This window comes from Dromiciops gliroides, chromosome 6, assembly GCF_019393635.1.
Source record: "Dromiciops gliroides isolate mDroGli1 chromosome 6, mDroGli1.pri, whole genome shotgun sequence".
NCBI lineage: Eukaryota > Metazoa > Chordata > Mammalia > Microbiotheria > Microbiotheriidae > Dromiciops > Dromiciops gliroides.
In genome coordinates this window covers 63,493,859-63,510,706 of record NC_057866.1, presented here as the reverse complement: position 1 = coordinate 63,510,706, position 16,848 = coordinate 63,493,859, and the positions used below count along the sequence as shown (strand labels likewise).

General features: G+C 37.4%; 1 pseudogene; it reads left to right on the top strand.

Moving 5' to 3' along the window:
• The first annotated feature begins 11,953 nt into the window (after positions 1-11,953).
• LOC122731997 lies at positions 11,954-12,301 on the top strand (annotated as a pseudogene).
• The last annotated feature ends 4,547 nt before the right edge of the window (positions 12,302-16,848 follow it).

Genomic DNA, 16,848 nt, shown 5'->3' with positions numbered 1-16,848 from the left:
ACACAATATATAAATATTAAAAAGTAATACAGAAAGGCAAAGCTACTCCATTCCTTACAGACTGGTGATGGATTTAGGGAGCAGAATAAGCTGTACATTTTTGGACATAGACATGCAGAAATTTGTGTTGCTTAAAATGTATTTTTAACAAGGGCTTTGTTTTTTTCTTTCTTTCTTTTGTCTAGTAAGGAGTGATAGGACAGAAAGAACATAGAGTTTTGTTAAATAAAAATACAATATAATTTAATGTCAAAATATAATTTAATAGAAGCAGCTAAGTAGACATACCTGACCTGGTATATTGAATGTGGGACTTGGTGTTCATTTCCCACCAGCTGCTCTGTTTGGTTTTGATTTCATAAATGTCATGCTTCTCTCAGTATAAGCTCATCTCCAAAATCTCATCAACACAAAGATTGTTTCAGCTTTGTTACTCAACGCCTCCTCACCAGCCTTCCTTCATAAAGGGCTCATAATTTCCAGCCAACTTGTCATTTCCCATTGGCTGGTCAGTGTTTGGTTTCAACTCCACAAACATCATATTCCATACCAGGCACCCTCTGTCATACCCTCCTCACCCCCGCTCCTTCCTTTTTAACTTCCATTTATGTGTTTTCTTTCCCCCAATAGATTGTAAACTCCTTAAGGGTAGATGCTCCCTTGCTTTTTTCTTATTTGTATCCCTAGCATTTAATACAGTGCTTGGCAAATGGTACGATCTTAACAAATCTTTATTTACTCATTTATTTTGGGATAAACCTATATTCAAATATCTTCTCTGACATTTGCTGGATGACTGTAGACAAATCACTTCACCTCTATATACTTCACATAAATCCCTGGGATTAGATAAACATGGGGAGATGCAACGTTTATCATAATCTATATTAATAGTTCATTACTCACACATTAGCAGATAAAAATCTTGTATGGCAAGAGGTTCATACTCAGTATTTCAGTTTGGGAATCCCTTACCAAGGCTCCTTATTCACTGGACATAGACTTTTTACTAGGTAGCATATTGGCCTTTGTAGTATAGATGAACCACTCTCATGGAGACAGGAAAAATGGTTGCTAATAACTAACAAAGGAGTCATTTGATTTCCCTTACCTTAGAATTGCTCTCCAATATCACACTCAACTAAATTATTGATCAAATTTCTATTAACAGAGTCCTGAAAGTTTATTATCCTTGTGAATAACCATTTTGCCCAAAATTAACTCCCTTGTAAGAGAGTGAGTCCTGTTCTCCAAAGGCCATGGTTCTTTTAAATAGAATAAAACATTTACCATTTTTCTTTTCAAGATAATCTCCTTAACATTTAGGCTTTCCTGTCCTTGTGGTTAGTGAATTAGCCATTTTTAAAGGACTGCCACTCCACATTTTCAAAAATGTGAATAGTTTTAAGCATCTAGGTTGATTTTTTCCCTTTTCATCGAAATGTTCAATACTGTGTCAGCAGTCTAAGTAGTAAATAGTGGAAAAGATACATGGTTCACAGTCAATTTCATGCCATGATGGCATATCTTACTTTAGTTTCTACCTTTTTCTTGTAATTTTGGCCCCCTAAAAACTTGGGGAAAGAAGAAGGAATGAAATTTAGATGAGATATGTTAAAACTGTTTTGCTGAATCCACAGGAATCCCAATTAAATTCCATCTGCTTTCAAGAAACCTCACTCAATGGTTCTACCCATAGTTCTTGAAATCTACTAGTTCTTGGAGTGCTTTCCCACCCAAGGTCCATGAATTTACTTTGTGTTTGTTTTTTTAATAACATATTTTCCTTTAATAGTTACTTTTTTACCATTCCTTTTTTGATAATAAACATTTTTATTTATAGTTTTGAGTTCCAAATTCTATCCCCCTTCCTGAGATAGTAAGCAATAAGATAGAGGCTATACATGTGCAATTATGTAAAACATTACCATATTAGTCATTTTGTACAAGAAAACTCAAAGAAAAACAGCATGCTTCAGTCTGTGTTCAATCAATATCAGTTCTTTCTTTGGAGGTAGATAGTATGCTTCATCATTAATCCTTTTGGATCATTGTATTACTGAGAACAGTTGTCATTCACAGTTTTTCATCAAACAATATTGCTGTCATTGTGCATGACATTTTCCTGGTTCTGCTTACTTCACTATAAATCAGCTCATATAAGTCTTTCCAGGGCTTTCTGAAATCAACCTGCTTGTCATTTCTTATAGCACAATAATATTCCATCACTATCATATACCACAGCTTGTTCAGCCATTATCCAATTGATGGGCATTCCTTTGATTTCCAATTCTCAGTCACCCCAAAAAGAGCTGCACAATATTTTTGTACAAATAAGTCTTTTTTCTTTCCTTTTTTTTTGGGGGGGGGCAGTGGTGTCTTTGGGACATAAACTGTGCAGTGTTATTGCTGGTCAAAGGGTATGCACAGTTTTATAGCCCTTTGGACATGGTTCCAAATTGCTCTCCAGAATGGTTGGATCAGTTCACTTTGTGTTTATTCTGTTTTTACTTATATATTCAAATTATTTCTCCCCAATATAATGTAAGTTCCTTGAGGGAAGAGAATATTTGATTTTTTGTGTCTGTCTGTATATCCAGTGTGTAACATATATTACCTGATGTATAGTTTGTTGAATAAACAAATGAATGAGTGGATGAATACAATTTTTTGTTTTGAGAGATCATTTTGGCACTTATGTTTGAATGCAAAATAGTTTCTGTTTACCTATTTGAAATCTCATCTTTCCTACTAGATTGTGAGCCACAGAAGAATAAGAATTCCATCACTAGAAGTTGTCAACACTAATGGTCACTTCTTAGCCATGTTCTTGTCATGAATATTTCTAAGTCACAGGGTCAGATGAAGAAAAAACAAAGTCTCCAAGTCATAGAAAATAGCTTTATTGAGAGAGGGTACCTGTCTTACAATAAAGCTGGTCTCAGGCCTAGGACGAAAAGACCCCAAGCAGCAAGTTCCCCTGGGTTTTTATACACAATAAGGTCTCAAAAGTATTTACACATACCATTTTTTGACAAACTCCTCCCACAAACATTATCTTTACCAGAAATACAAGTAGTGCATGTAGAACAAGTATACATAGAGTGAAGGGAATAGAAATCTAACATGGTGGATTTTACTTAGGGTGCTTGAAACCACTATTGCTGATGGATTCAACTTCTAATTCAACTTCCATTAGACTGTTTTCTGCAGACAGCAGAACCCATCCACTCACATTAGATGGCTTTCCTCAAATTCTGACTGGTCAGTTCTAACTCATGCAAGGGGCTAAAATTCTAACTAGTCTGTCTAAAATATCTAATGAGCAGTCGCCAATAAATTATAAGCTTTAGCAAGAGTTAGGCTTTTAAGCATTTATTAAGGAGAATAAGAATTTGGTAAAGAGAGAGAGAAAGACCTAGATTCATCTATTAAAAGGAGAGAGCATTCCTAGCTCCACTCTCAACCAGAGTCCTGACGAAAGAGAGTGAGAGCATTAGCCTCGCCCCCTCTTTCTCCCACAAGCAACGTCCCTTCCTGATGCCAAAAAAAAGTCAGGCACCTTCTCCTCATGTTGGAGCTTTCCTACAGTAGCTCTCCAGCAGGTGGCATCATTCCAATCGTTACACTCAGGAGTTACTTTTCTTGGTACCTGACCTTTAGACTGATTGGTGGATAACCACAGTGGATTTAGCTGATGGTTTCAGTTAAAATAGCTTCCGAACCATTTTACTAGTGGTTTCAGAATCATTTTACAATATAGCATGTATATAAGCTCTACTAACCTCTAATTTACTTATTCCATTATTATTAGCTTAAGCTACTAAAGAACACCTACCCATATTAAATCACAGTTTGTAGTCTATAAACTGATTATTACCATAGTTAAATCACTTATATCTAAGGGTTTGGGGGAAATCTCATTCACATTCTAAAGGAGGTATATGATTCAAATACATGTTAAACTAAATGACTTCTGAGCATCCTAACAATTCTGAGTTTTTATTGTGTTTAGCATTTATTTTGCATATTTCTCAGTATACAAAGTGTTTTATGCATAGTAAATAGTGTAAGAAAATAAATGGGCTTTGCCAATGCCCAAAGGCCCCAGATTCATTTATACTGATTGGATTGATTGAGATTGATTGACTGCGCTGATTAACCCACTTAAAGTTAATTCAGTTTAGGGGGCAGCTAGGTGGTGCAGTGGATAAAGCACCAGCCCTGGATTCAGAAGGACCTGAGTTCAAATCTGGCCTCAGACACTTGACACTCACTAGCTGTGTGACCTCAGGCAAGTCACTTAACCCCCCATTGCCCCACAAAAAAAAAAAAAGTTAATTCAGTTGAAACCACTCCTGCCTGCCCCTCAAGAGGGTATTGTTCTCAGCTGACCTCAACATGGGACCACCCTTAAGTCCAGTGAACCAATGGATTTGGGTGATCCTAGCCAGTCAGCTTGAAGCAATGTGTAAGGACTGCCTCTTCTAGGGACAAAGGAAGAGCTTCCTCTTGCAGTTCATTGCTTGAACAGGCTGGTGGTGGGTGAAGTTGAGCTAGATAGGTCTTTTCTTGGCTTTCTGACACAGGTGTTCTCTTTTTCACTAATAAATGCCTAATGCCAAAACTTGGTGCTAAAACTTCTTATTCATAAGTGTGAGATTTAAAATTGGATACAAGAGCATTAAACTCCCTTTTAACCTTTCCCTTATTTATCTCCCAGACCAGTAAGTAGAAGAAGCCTCTGATCTTTAGGGCTTTTATTGTTTGGGAATTACAAGGTAATGTTGATTAGAGAGATAGGAAAGTAGAAATACAAACAATTAGTCTTAGATCTAAGCTTTGTCTGTATTCCATATAGAACTCACCAAAAACCCAAGGCCACCTCTGAGGCTGAGAGCTGTTACAGAGAACCAGGCCAAGTCAAACCTCAGTCAGCGTCTGTGTGTGCAGAGCAAACCAGCGGGCCAGGAGAGTGGAAAAAGACCTCACTTCCGTTCTCTCTTTGCCTTTTAAGCTTCGCACCTCGGAAGTGGAGTGCTTAGCAGATGGACTGGTGGTTCGTCATGTTCTCCTTCCTCCCCAAAAGGGTGGTCCTTCAAAAAAAAAAATTGGCATCTTTCAGTTATTGCTAACTGACTGTTAAAAAACTTTCACTTTTTACTACATAAGTAAACCCTAGCTAGTTTTCCCTACACTTGGGACAGGAAAAAGGCAACCACACATTATATTTTAAATGTCACAATAGTAAATATTTATTGAACCACCCACCATATACTTAAGCTGGTAGCAATTTGTCCTCCCAGAAGTCACTTGGGTCTAAGACCAAGACTGAAGAACCATGAATTGCCCAGCATGGGAGGAAGTGGAGAAGCTTTAAAATCTTTTCCCCAGGGGAATCCTCATCAAAAGAGAAGGAGTCAGAAAGTGAGCAATAGGTGAAAATAAGAAAAACAAAAATGGTAGGAAATTGCCAAAGATCTTAAGAGTAAGAAAACTCAAAGACCTTGAGCGTAAACAGATAAACTAACAGAGAATATGTTAGTAACAGAAGGAAATATGGCTTCCAAATCAAATAAAAAGAAAAAAAAGTTTGGGTCTCTCTGAATAAGTATTACAAAACAAAGGAAATTGAATTGTTAATGAAGCAGAGGACCCTGTGAATTACTAAGAGAATATGGGAGCAGCTAGGTGGCCCAATGGATAGAGCACCAGCCCTGGAGTCAGGAGTACCTGAGTTCAAATCCGGCCTCAGACACTTAACACACACTTACTAGCTGTGTGACCCTGGGCAAGTCACTTAACCCAAATTGCCTCACTAAAAAAAAAAAAAAGAGAGAGAGAGAGAGAGAATATGGAACTACATCAGGATATTCCTAGACAGCTTAAAGCAAAAATTAGAATTATAAAGGCAGGATTTATGACCTTCTAATCAGAAATAATTGGAAGAACAATAATAATAGCTAACATGTGTATAGTATGGTTTCTATGTGTCATGTACTATGCTAAGCAATTTATAACATTTATTTCATTTAAATCTTACAACAGCCCTGGAAAGTAGTTGATATTATCATCTCCATTTTATGGTTGAAGGAACTGAGGCAAACAGAGATTTAGTGACTTGTTCAAGGTCGTACAAATAGTAAATGTCTGAGGTCAGATTTGAATTTCGGTCTTCCTGACTCTAGGCCCAGCACTCTATTTACTGTGCCCTCTCACCAAAGAAACAAAAAAGAGAATAATTGGGAAGTATTTTCTTGGAATTGTACATTGTAAATATAAATCCATGAAAGTGAAGGGCAATCTGGAAGAGAAGCAAAAGGAAATATAATTTTTTTAAAATGATCTCCATACAAGAAAAAATATACTGATCTCAGAGATAGGAAGCACAGAAACAATTTTTAAATTATAGGGCTCACAAAAGATTATGACAAGTAAAAAAAAACAGATACCCTAATACAAAAATAAACAAAAAGAAAACTGCCTATAATTTCCGAATATAGAAAACAAAGTGCCAATTGAAAGAATCCATAGGTCACCTCCTGAAATGAAGTTTTGATCACATCTATGAATAGAGAGGTCTGTAGATATGGAGGAGATTGGGTCATTTTCTCCACCAGAGGAATTGTTACCCACAGGTTTTTATCTGTAGGGATTTCCCCTCTGGAACATGCCATGTTTTACTAACTGTTGTAGTGTGGAAAAGTTTCTGAATTGTTTTATTGGTGGGGGGAGGGTTCTCTGTACCTGCCCAGCCATGCCTATACTTCCCTCTTAGTACTCTCTCCTTTCTTCCCAGTACCTTTTTTGGATACACACACACACACACACACACACACACACACACACACACACCCCTGGAATCTTCCTAAAATATCTTTTTTTGTTTGTTTTGTTTGTTTGTTTTTTGTTTGTTTTTTATTTTGCAGGGCAATGAGGTTTAAGTGACTTATCCAGGGTCACACAGCTAATAAGTGTCAAGTGTCTGAGATCAGATTTGAACTCAGGTCCTCCTGAATCTAGGGCTGGTGCTTTATCCACAGTACCACCTAGCTGCCCCTGTTACATTTTTCAATGCATTTACACCTCTGAAATCAGTAAACAGTACAAATCAGGATTCTAAATTTATTTATTTTGTTTATCTTTTTTATTTATTCATTTGTTTGTTTATTTATTTTTGTGGGGCAATGAGGGGCAAGTGACTTGCCCAGGGTCACACAGCTAGTAAGTGTCAAAGTGTCTGAGGCTGGATTTGAACTCAGGTCCTCCTGAATCCAGTGCTGGTGCTCTAACCACCTAGTTCCCCCAACTCTAGATTTTTTAAATTATAAAGAAAATGGTAATGTAGGCTAAACTTTAAAATATGACATGAATACATTCCCCCCACATACACCCCTCTAAGAGTTTCTCTTATTTTCACTTCCTCCCCCTCTGAGATATTTTTAGTATCTCCCAAAAAGGTATATGGTCTTCACTTAAAGATACTAAATGAATTGACCTTTGCTTTCTATATTAATTGATTTTCTGGATTCTTCTGTGAGGCCCCAGAAGTCCCAGTGATGGATCCCAATAGTAACCTACAAGGAAATTCCTTTCATTTCTCCTCTACCATGTAAAAATAATGGGTGCCTTTCCCAGAATGGCTTACAATCAATAATGTCCATGGCCCTAACAAGGAACAACCAATTCGGATGTCACACCTTCATGCAAATCTGATTACAAGGAAACTGAACTTCTCCATATGACTCTAATTATCTGTAATATTTAACATTTCATTTGATTAATTCTTCTGCTTCCCTACATTCAAATCCATAATGATGTAGGCTTCCTTTACCAGGCACGTTGTTCTAATTATTGTTTCATTTTATTTAGTAACATAATGAAACTGGAGCATTCAATCAGTAGATTATCACCCATACTTTGAAGAAAGCATCATTAATTATGTAGTATGAGGGCTGCAGCTCTAGGCCTAGGCAGAAGGCTGTGTAATTAACCAGTGATTTCAAGGTAATTTATACAGTCATTTGGAATAAAGGACTAATGCCAGGCTTGAACCCCTCCCCCTACTATGACTTTGGACTGGCTGGTTAAACTGTTCTGAATTCCCTTGGCAAGGCTATATCACTTTGATATCATAAACCTGCCTTTTCTCTCTCTTCCTCTAATTGCTTTTCTCCTCTAAGCAGCACCCATACTTTCCAATATCTTTCCTAGAGTGTCTAGTGAGAAAGTATGCAATTACTATAGAGAAATTTCTAACCTCACCAATATACTAACCTCACTCCACCTTATTTAAAAAGCCAGCTTTATTGCTAAAGCCAATAGATGGCAGCCCTTTCTATTCATAAGGAATATTGGGAAAAGGTACAAATTAAGCCTGATTTAAAACAAAACAAAACCGAATGAGCTTCTTTCCTAAGAATTCCTGATAAACTTTCTGGGATGATTTACTGGCTACAGAGAGACTTAGAATTGATCTGCTCTGAGGGATTAGTACTATCTTTCATCAAAATTCCTTCTAGTGACCCTCAAGACTATGGCTATCCCCTACCTACTCCTGAAAGAAATAAAATTTCCAAAAGCTTGTAAAAGTGTCAACCTCTTAGGACACACAACAGATTTATGACTCAGATATTTCAGTACTTGGGAGAATTCCTGATACGGTTGGCTTGGGTATCTCTTCTACCAAAAGAAGTTATAACCTATTTATCAACAACAAAGTTTCTTTACCTTGAATCCATGGACTTTTCTTGTTGTTGCTGTTTAAAATTTTTAATAACTATATTTTAAAATAATTTTCTTTGAAATCCTGTGTTTTATTTGATTTTTTGTGTGTGTTTTTTTTGTTTGTTTGTTTTGTTGTTGTGGTGGTGGTTGTTGTTGTTGTTTTGGTGAGGCAATGAGGGTTAAGTGACTTGCCCAGGGTCACACAGCTAGTAAGTGTCAAGTGTCTGAGACTGGATTTGAACTCAGGTCCTCCTGAATCCAGGGCTGGTGCTTTATCCAGTGTGCCACCTCCCTGCCCCTATTTGATGTATTTTAAAAAGTTATTCTGAGAATAGGTTCATATGCTTCAGCAGAATGACATAGGTATCCAAAAGACAAAAAGGGTTAAGAACCTCTGCCTTGGTAGATGTTTTGTTAGTTGACTTGACCAAGAAAATTCATGATCCATTGGACAAGCATCAGTGGAAAGAGTACTGGATATGGAGACAGAGGACATGGATTTGAATCTTGGTTTTGCCACTCACTAAAAAGGAAATTAATTTATTAAAGTTCATTTAAATCGGGGCAGCTAGGTGGCATAGTGGATAAGGCACTGGCCATGGATTCAGGAGGACCTGAGTTCAAATCCAGCCTCAGACACTTTACACACTTACTAGCTGTGTGACCCTGGGCAAGTCACTTAACCCCAATTGCCTCACAAAAAAAATCATTTAAATCAAAATACTAAAAAAGAGTGCATAAATTCCAGGTTAAAACCCCTATTCTTGTATGACATTTTAGTGAACAGAGCTAGTCTTGGAGGCAGGAAAGTCTTAGCTTGTCTTGCCTCTGACACGTACAGTTTATGTGACTCCAGCAAGTCACTCCCTCTTAATACTCTGGACCACTCTCCAGGGCTCAAAGTGGAAGAACCATTGCTAATTGAAATTAGTAGAGGGAGTTTCCTCACCAAAGACTTCACAAGTCAGACTTTCTCCTAATGAGGATGGCAGCTGAAACACATCTCTAGATGGCTTGATACATACCTGCTCTTTTCAATCGTTTTTGATATTTTTAATCAGGCAGGTTAGAGAGGGAGGAAAATGGTGACTTGTCCTATTTTCAAAAGACAGTCTAATGAGTGGGGAAGGAAGATAAGGAAAGACAGAGACAGAGAGGAGTGATGAAGCAGAAGGCTGTTGGTTGTTTCATTTTTTACACATTTCTAAAAATATTTCATTAAAAGAGTCTTTCTTAATATCTTAATTGATTCTCATTCTTTTGCTACCTGAAATCAGTATCCTTTCTGTGATATCATAATCATATCAGTGACATTATTAAGCTAATTACTAGGAAAGAACGTGGTGATTATCTTTTCATTAAAATCAGCTTCTTATATAGATGAAGAATATTTAACCTTCGGCAGGTAAGAGTGAGTTACACAGCTATTGTCTTTGCATGTAAATCTATATTTTTAACATCCTGATAAGAGTTGGTATTACTCTCACTCAATTTTAACATTTGAGGGAAATCAGGTGGAAATTTTCACATTTATCAACCAATATTTATTAAGCATAAATATGGGAATAGAACTTTTCTTGCTGCTAGAGGAATTTACAAAGTTTTGATTTAAAGGCAAGAAATGGAAAGGAAAAATACATCTGATAAGGATTATACATAAAATATGCATACTCAAAATATATGCTCATAATCAAATGTAAGGGAAAATGTGCAGTACATAGGTCAATATGTGTGTATACACATATATGTACATATATACATATACATGTATGTGTGTGTATATATGCACACACATAAATCCAGGAAACACTCATAATAGTTATTGGATATAAGTTGAGTTCTACAGGATGGGAAGAAATGTACATAAGACAAGTCCTGAGGTATGGAATAAGTAGGCAAAAGGTTAACACTGCTATGGAAACCATAAAGCAAGAAGCAGCCAAGTTCTGTTAGTTGCAAGCAGTGCAAGGAGCTGGGATAATACCAAACTCACAGAAGAGCCAAGTCTGTCAATAGAAGACATTACTGGGGGTGGGGAGGATATCTAGCCCTTAACCAGGAAGTCAGATCAAACCGAGGAGAGACAATAAAGTCATTCTAATGCCAGTGTCCAAGTTCATTCATCCTATTGCAAGGTGCTAAGGAAAGACGACTAAGAAAAGTACAACAGTTGAAAGAGAAAATCAGAGGCTGTAGGTAAAATCATAGTGAAACTAGACAAGAACTCTGAAGATGGATCCCTGCCAGGATGAATTGTCCAATAAGAGGACCACAAGCTTTTCAAGTTCTCTTGGCTGGAACACACTAGTATGGTTGCCCTGCCCAAACTAATATTTAAAATCATCCATGGCCCTAAATGCCCTGCCCCTGATAAGGAAGAACAGGAAAAACAACACTGAACAGAAATTGTAGGATAAAAGATAAAGACAGGAACATGATGCAAGGTGAGTAGAAAGGATGCTTAGCTTTGGGGTACGACTGATAAAGGCAAAAGCAGATTTGGAAATGTCAGTAAGATACAATACAAGAGCTCAGACTTCATCCAGAGAGGGACAAGAACCAGTGAGGATATCACAGGGGGACAGTGGTCACTGGAAGATAATGATAGATTATTTTGAGATGGAAAGGAAGCTAGAGAAAAGAGTGGCCATTAGTAGAGATACTTCATGTGATGATGACTGGACAACAGAAATCCCTATGTTCCTATGTACAATATTGTGTTTGAGTTTCAGTATTAGACTTCTCATTTAGATTATGAATCATAAACTGAAAAGATATGCGAGGACAATTCTGTCCTTTATCAGCATAAGTCTAAATGTAAAATGGCCCTCTTCCAAACTTCTTTATTTCTATCAAAGATACAACCATCCTTCTAGTCATCCAGTTTCACAAATTCAGTATCCTCCTTGGCTCCTCATTCTCCGGCACCCACATATCCAATCAGTTGCCAATTTTTTTTCTTTTTATCTCTACAATATCTCTTATATACATCCTCTTTTCTCCACTCATATAGTCACTGCCCTATTTGAGGTCATCATCACCTCTAGACAAGACATAGCCTATAGTCCACATGCAGCCCACACAGCAATTCGAGTGTGATCCAAGCTGAATTAAAATGTAATTGGGAAATATTTAACACAATAAAGAAAAATACGGCTGGGGAGCGCTGCTTGGTGTGACGGCTGCCGCCTGGAGTAAAGAAGCAAGGCAGGGCGCGTCTGACACCATGACTGACCGCTACACCATCCAGCTGGAACACCTGCAGTCCAAGTACATCGGCACGGGCCACGCAGACACCACCAAGCGGGAGTGACTGGTGAACCAGTACCGTGGCTCGTACTGTTCCTACGTGGGCCATTTCAACCTCCTCAACTACTTCGCCATCACCAAGAACGAGAGCAAAGCGCGTGTGCGCTTCAACCTGATGGAGAAGATGTTGCAGCCCCAGTCGACAAGCTCAGTAGAACTGACTCCGCAGCGCCCTCCGGCCATTCGCGAACGCGGATGTCAGCCTGAAGACTGTGCTGTCCTGCCGCCCCCCACGGTCCCTTGGCCAGGCCGCTCTGTCTGTTAAGAAGGGCCACGGGACTGTGACTGTGGGCTGACATCAGTGCTGACTGGTGCCTGGGCAACAACTCTGGAGAGGGAGTTAACTTGGAAACATGTTTGGATTTTGGCATTTTTCATCTCATAAAGTTAAAAATCTTCTGAGCAAAAAGAAAAAGAAAAATACAATAAATCATAGATAATGTTAATATGTGGTTTTCTGTATCAATATGTAGCCCACAGCGACCCTTATGTATAGTTTAGTAGCCCCCATTTCAATTTGAGTTTAACACCAATGATTTAGAATATTGGAATAGTCTTCTAATTGGGCTCCTTCTCTCAAGTCTCTCCAATCCATTTCCCACTCATTTGTCAAATTGATTTTCCTCAAGTGCAGTTATTCTGACGTTTCCCCTCCCCTGTATCCCCCCCAATAAATTCCTATCATCTATATGATCAAATATAAACTCATTTGTTGGACATTTAGAGTTATTCAGAAACTGGACTCATATATTTCCAATCTTCTTAAACACCACCTCCTTTACCTGCTTCAGTGCAGACTACTGGGAGTTCTTTACTCAGTGCTATATCTCCTTTCTCCATGAATTTGTCCTGGCTATATCTTGTGCTTAGACTTCCCTCTTTCCTTCCCTCTGCCTCTTAGAATCCTGGCATCCTTCCTTACTCAGATCAAGTGCTACTTTGTGCAGGAGGCCTTTCCCAAATCCCACAGCTCCTAAAGACTTCCTTCCCCTCTAAGGTTATTTGTATCTACTTTGCATGCAGCTAGTATATACCTGTATATTACATGTTGTCTCCCACATTTTCTAAAAATCTCTAGTTCTTAGCACACTTCTAGGCATATAGTAATTACTCAGTAAATGTTTAGTAATTGATTGATTGGTTACAGTGTAAAGTATTGATATTATCAGGACAAAAGGCTATCAAAACACTGAATATATTATCACTGCTATATTTTATTGTTATTTTTCAAACCCTTTAGGTCTGCATATGAATATACATATATGACTTTTGTTGGCCACAAATCTGACCGAACTTTGTCATATTTTAATTTGAAGGACTTTTAAAATGACTCAGTTTTATAGGGAAGATGGAATTTAGCCAAGCTCATATCACTGAACAGCACACATTACTCATTACAGCATATGAATTTTACTCTTCACATCTCACACTCTATTGCATTTGAATCACTCATTGCTCATAAGGCCCAATCCTCCCCTTTTTTTATGAGAGTGTAAGCCATGCCTTTTGGGAAATGGAAAATGCACCATTGGCAAGGGAAAAATCCTTATTGATCATTTCCCCAGGATTCCCAAAAAATGACACCTGATAGGGCAAAAGGTATCATATTCAATAGCATTTTGTCAAAGAGTATTTCATTTGCATCAAAGAATACACAACATATGCTTATTTTGAGATAGGAAATCTGCAAAATGTATTTCGTTCCAAAATATCATATCATGCCTCTTGTTGTATACAGTATAGCCAAAAGGGAAGTATTGTTTTGTTTACTAACTAGCTTTTCCTCTATAAATAAGCACGAGGCCTAAATACTTATATTCCTTAGTTTGGGGATGCTCTTCTATACTATTGATGAAGCACTTCTAATGACCCTTTGAAAATAGCCTGAGTTATAAATTTGAAGGTAATAAAACTAAGTTTCTTTATAATTACTTTTTCAATTCAAATTGTCTTTATTCAGTTTGGTCTTCCACCTAATGAATACCAAAATAATTATGAAGCTTCTACAATTACTTCCAAACTTTTAAAGCCTAGAGATTGAGGTTTATCCTACTCAATTAGTTTATAAGTTCTTAGAGTCTAAATTTCTAGCTTGTTTACAATAGAAATAAAGAAAAATGACAAGGAATAAAACCCAGACCACACATCAGCTTTCCACACCCATTTACCAAAATATGACTGCCTTAACTATGGTTCTCAAGTGGAGAGGGTGGGAGTTCACACATCCCTTATTCCCTGAATTTCTTCTCAGTGTGTACTGAAAGTAAGGGAATGGACAAGGTCTAAAATTTTGCCTGGTGGATGAATGCCATTAAAGTCAGAGATGATTTGCACTATGATTTTTATTACAAATAGAAGCCATGCAAAGAAATGCTGTGGAAAGAGTGTTGGACATGGTGTCAGAGGACCTGTGTACCAATTTTGGCTCTGCTGTTTATATCTGTGTAACCTTAGCAAGTCATTTAACCTCTTTGGACCTCAGTTTTCTTATCTGTAAAATTAGGGGGTGAACCAGTTGGCCTCTAAGGTCCTCTCTGACTCTAATCTTATGATCTGGGGAATCTACAACCTCCATGGAAAATCTCCGTATGCTATTTGGTTGTGTCTGTGTTCTAAAGGAAATGTTTGGAAAGATTCAGATGTCCATATGTTTGTTATAATACATGGAATCATATATTTAGAGCTGGAAGGGACTTTAGAAATAATCTAACCCAACTTTTTATTTTTACAGTTGAGAAAAGCGAGGCACAGAGAAGTTAAATAGACACCAGCAGAGGGAGAATTTGATTTTTTGATCCTCTGGAAACAAAACAAAGGTATCTGCTCTGTCACATTACCTCCATTCTTAAAAGCCAAGACACTTCTACTTACTGTAGAGTAGGCAGAGGAGTGCAGGGACCATTTATCTTAATAAATGGTTGCTGAATTGAGTTGCATATAAATGATGGCTCACAGGTATAAAGCTCTTATATAAGCACTATATGAGTGCTTTCTACTTTACAGAGTGTTTTCTTTATAAAAATCATAAGATAAGTAAGCTATAATTTCTATACAGAGGCAGCTAGTTGGCATAGTGAATAAAATAGTGGGCCTGGAGGCAGGAAGACTCATCTGGCCTCAGACACTTACTGTGTGACCCTGGAAAAATCATTTAACCCTATTACCTCAGTTTCCTCCTCTGTAAAATGAGGCAGAGAATGAAATGGCAAACTACTCCAGGATCTTTGTCAAGAAAATCCCAAATGGGGTCACAAAGAGTTGGACATGACTGAAATGACTGAACAACAATAGCTAAATGGATAAAATGTATAAAAAGCAGGATTTGAACTGCTATATCCTAGCTCTGGGGGGCAATTAGATGATTCAGTGGATAAAATGCTGGGCCAGGAGTCAGGAAGACCTAAATTCAAATACAGGATCAGATACTTAATAGCTCTGTGAACTTGCACACTTCACGTAACCTCTGTTTGCCTAGGAGGCAGCTGGGTAGTTCAGTGAATAGAGATTTGGGCCAGAATCAAGAAGATCTAAGTTTAAATCCAGCTTGAGATACTTACTAGCTATGTGACCCTGTGCAAGTCACTTAATCTATTTTTGCCTTAATCCACTGGAGAAGGAAATAGCAATCTACCCAGTACCCTTACCAAGAAAACCCCATGAAGAGTATGGTCTACAGACCACAAAAAGTCAGACACGATTAACAACTGAACAACAGATCCTAGCTCTGTGTCCTAGCATTCATTCTACTATGTCATACTGCTTGGTTTTGTTTTATAAAAATACTAAGGTTTTTCATCCAAATTTATTTGAAGTAAGTCAGTAAATGACATTTCTGAAAGTTATTTGCTCCTAATTAGAGTTACTGTAATGAGGCAGTGATCGCTCTATTAAAGGACCTAGAGTTGTGAACTGTGTAGCAAATGATATGGAATGGAGCATAAGCAATTGATAATCATGTAACTATAATAAATACTTCAAGTGTGTTTTACAAGTCTAAAATAATTATCTAATTAGCAGTGTACTACTACAGAATGAATAGGTCTTAGGTACACTAATACACTGTTGGTAGAGCTGTTATTTAGTCAACTGTTCTGCATAATAACTTACTTAGGATTTTGTAAAAAGAGTTACCGGACTGTTCAAATATTTTCACTCAACAATCTCACCACTGAGCAAAGACCCCTGGAGAGGGGAAATACAGAAAAAAAACTGCAACAAACTCCAAAATATTTAGAGCAGCTCTTTTGCACAGCAAGGGAGAAGGAGAATGAGAGAAAGAGAGAGAAAGTGGTTTCTACTGGGGAGTAGCTAAAAATCTGTAGTATACAGAAATAATGGTGTATTACTGTGCAATGAGAAATGACAAATGTGAAGAATTCAGAGAAATGTGGGGAGCTTTGTATGAACTTATGCAAAGTTAAATAATCGGAAACAAAATAGTAATTTCTAGAAATAACTACAACAATGTAAAGGAAGAGATTACTTTAAGCTAAAATTTGAGTAACCAAAAAAAAAAAAACAGTAATGGAACCAATAGGGAATACCTCTCTCCTTGTAGCAGTGTAGGATGGACTATCAAGACAGAATGTTATATATGCCATCAGATGTAATCATTGTTATTGTGGCATAACTTTTTTTTCTTTGTCACAAAGGAGGGTTTAATCTGGAGGACTTTCCTCTAGAATTTATCATGATATAAAGATAAAAGGCAACAGTGTGATATAATTTTAAGATGGGAAAGGGATACAATACGGGGAAATCTATAACTACATATGGAAATATCACGCTCCATTTTCAACTAAAAGCAAGCAT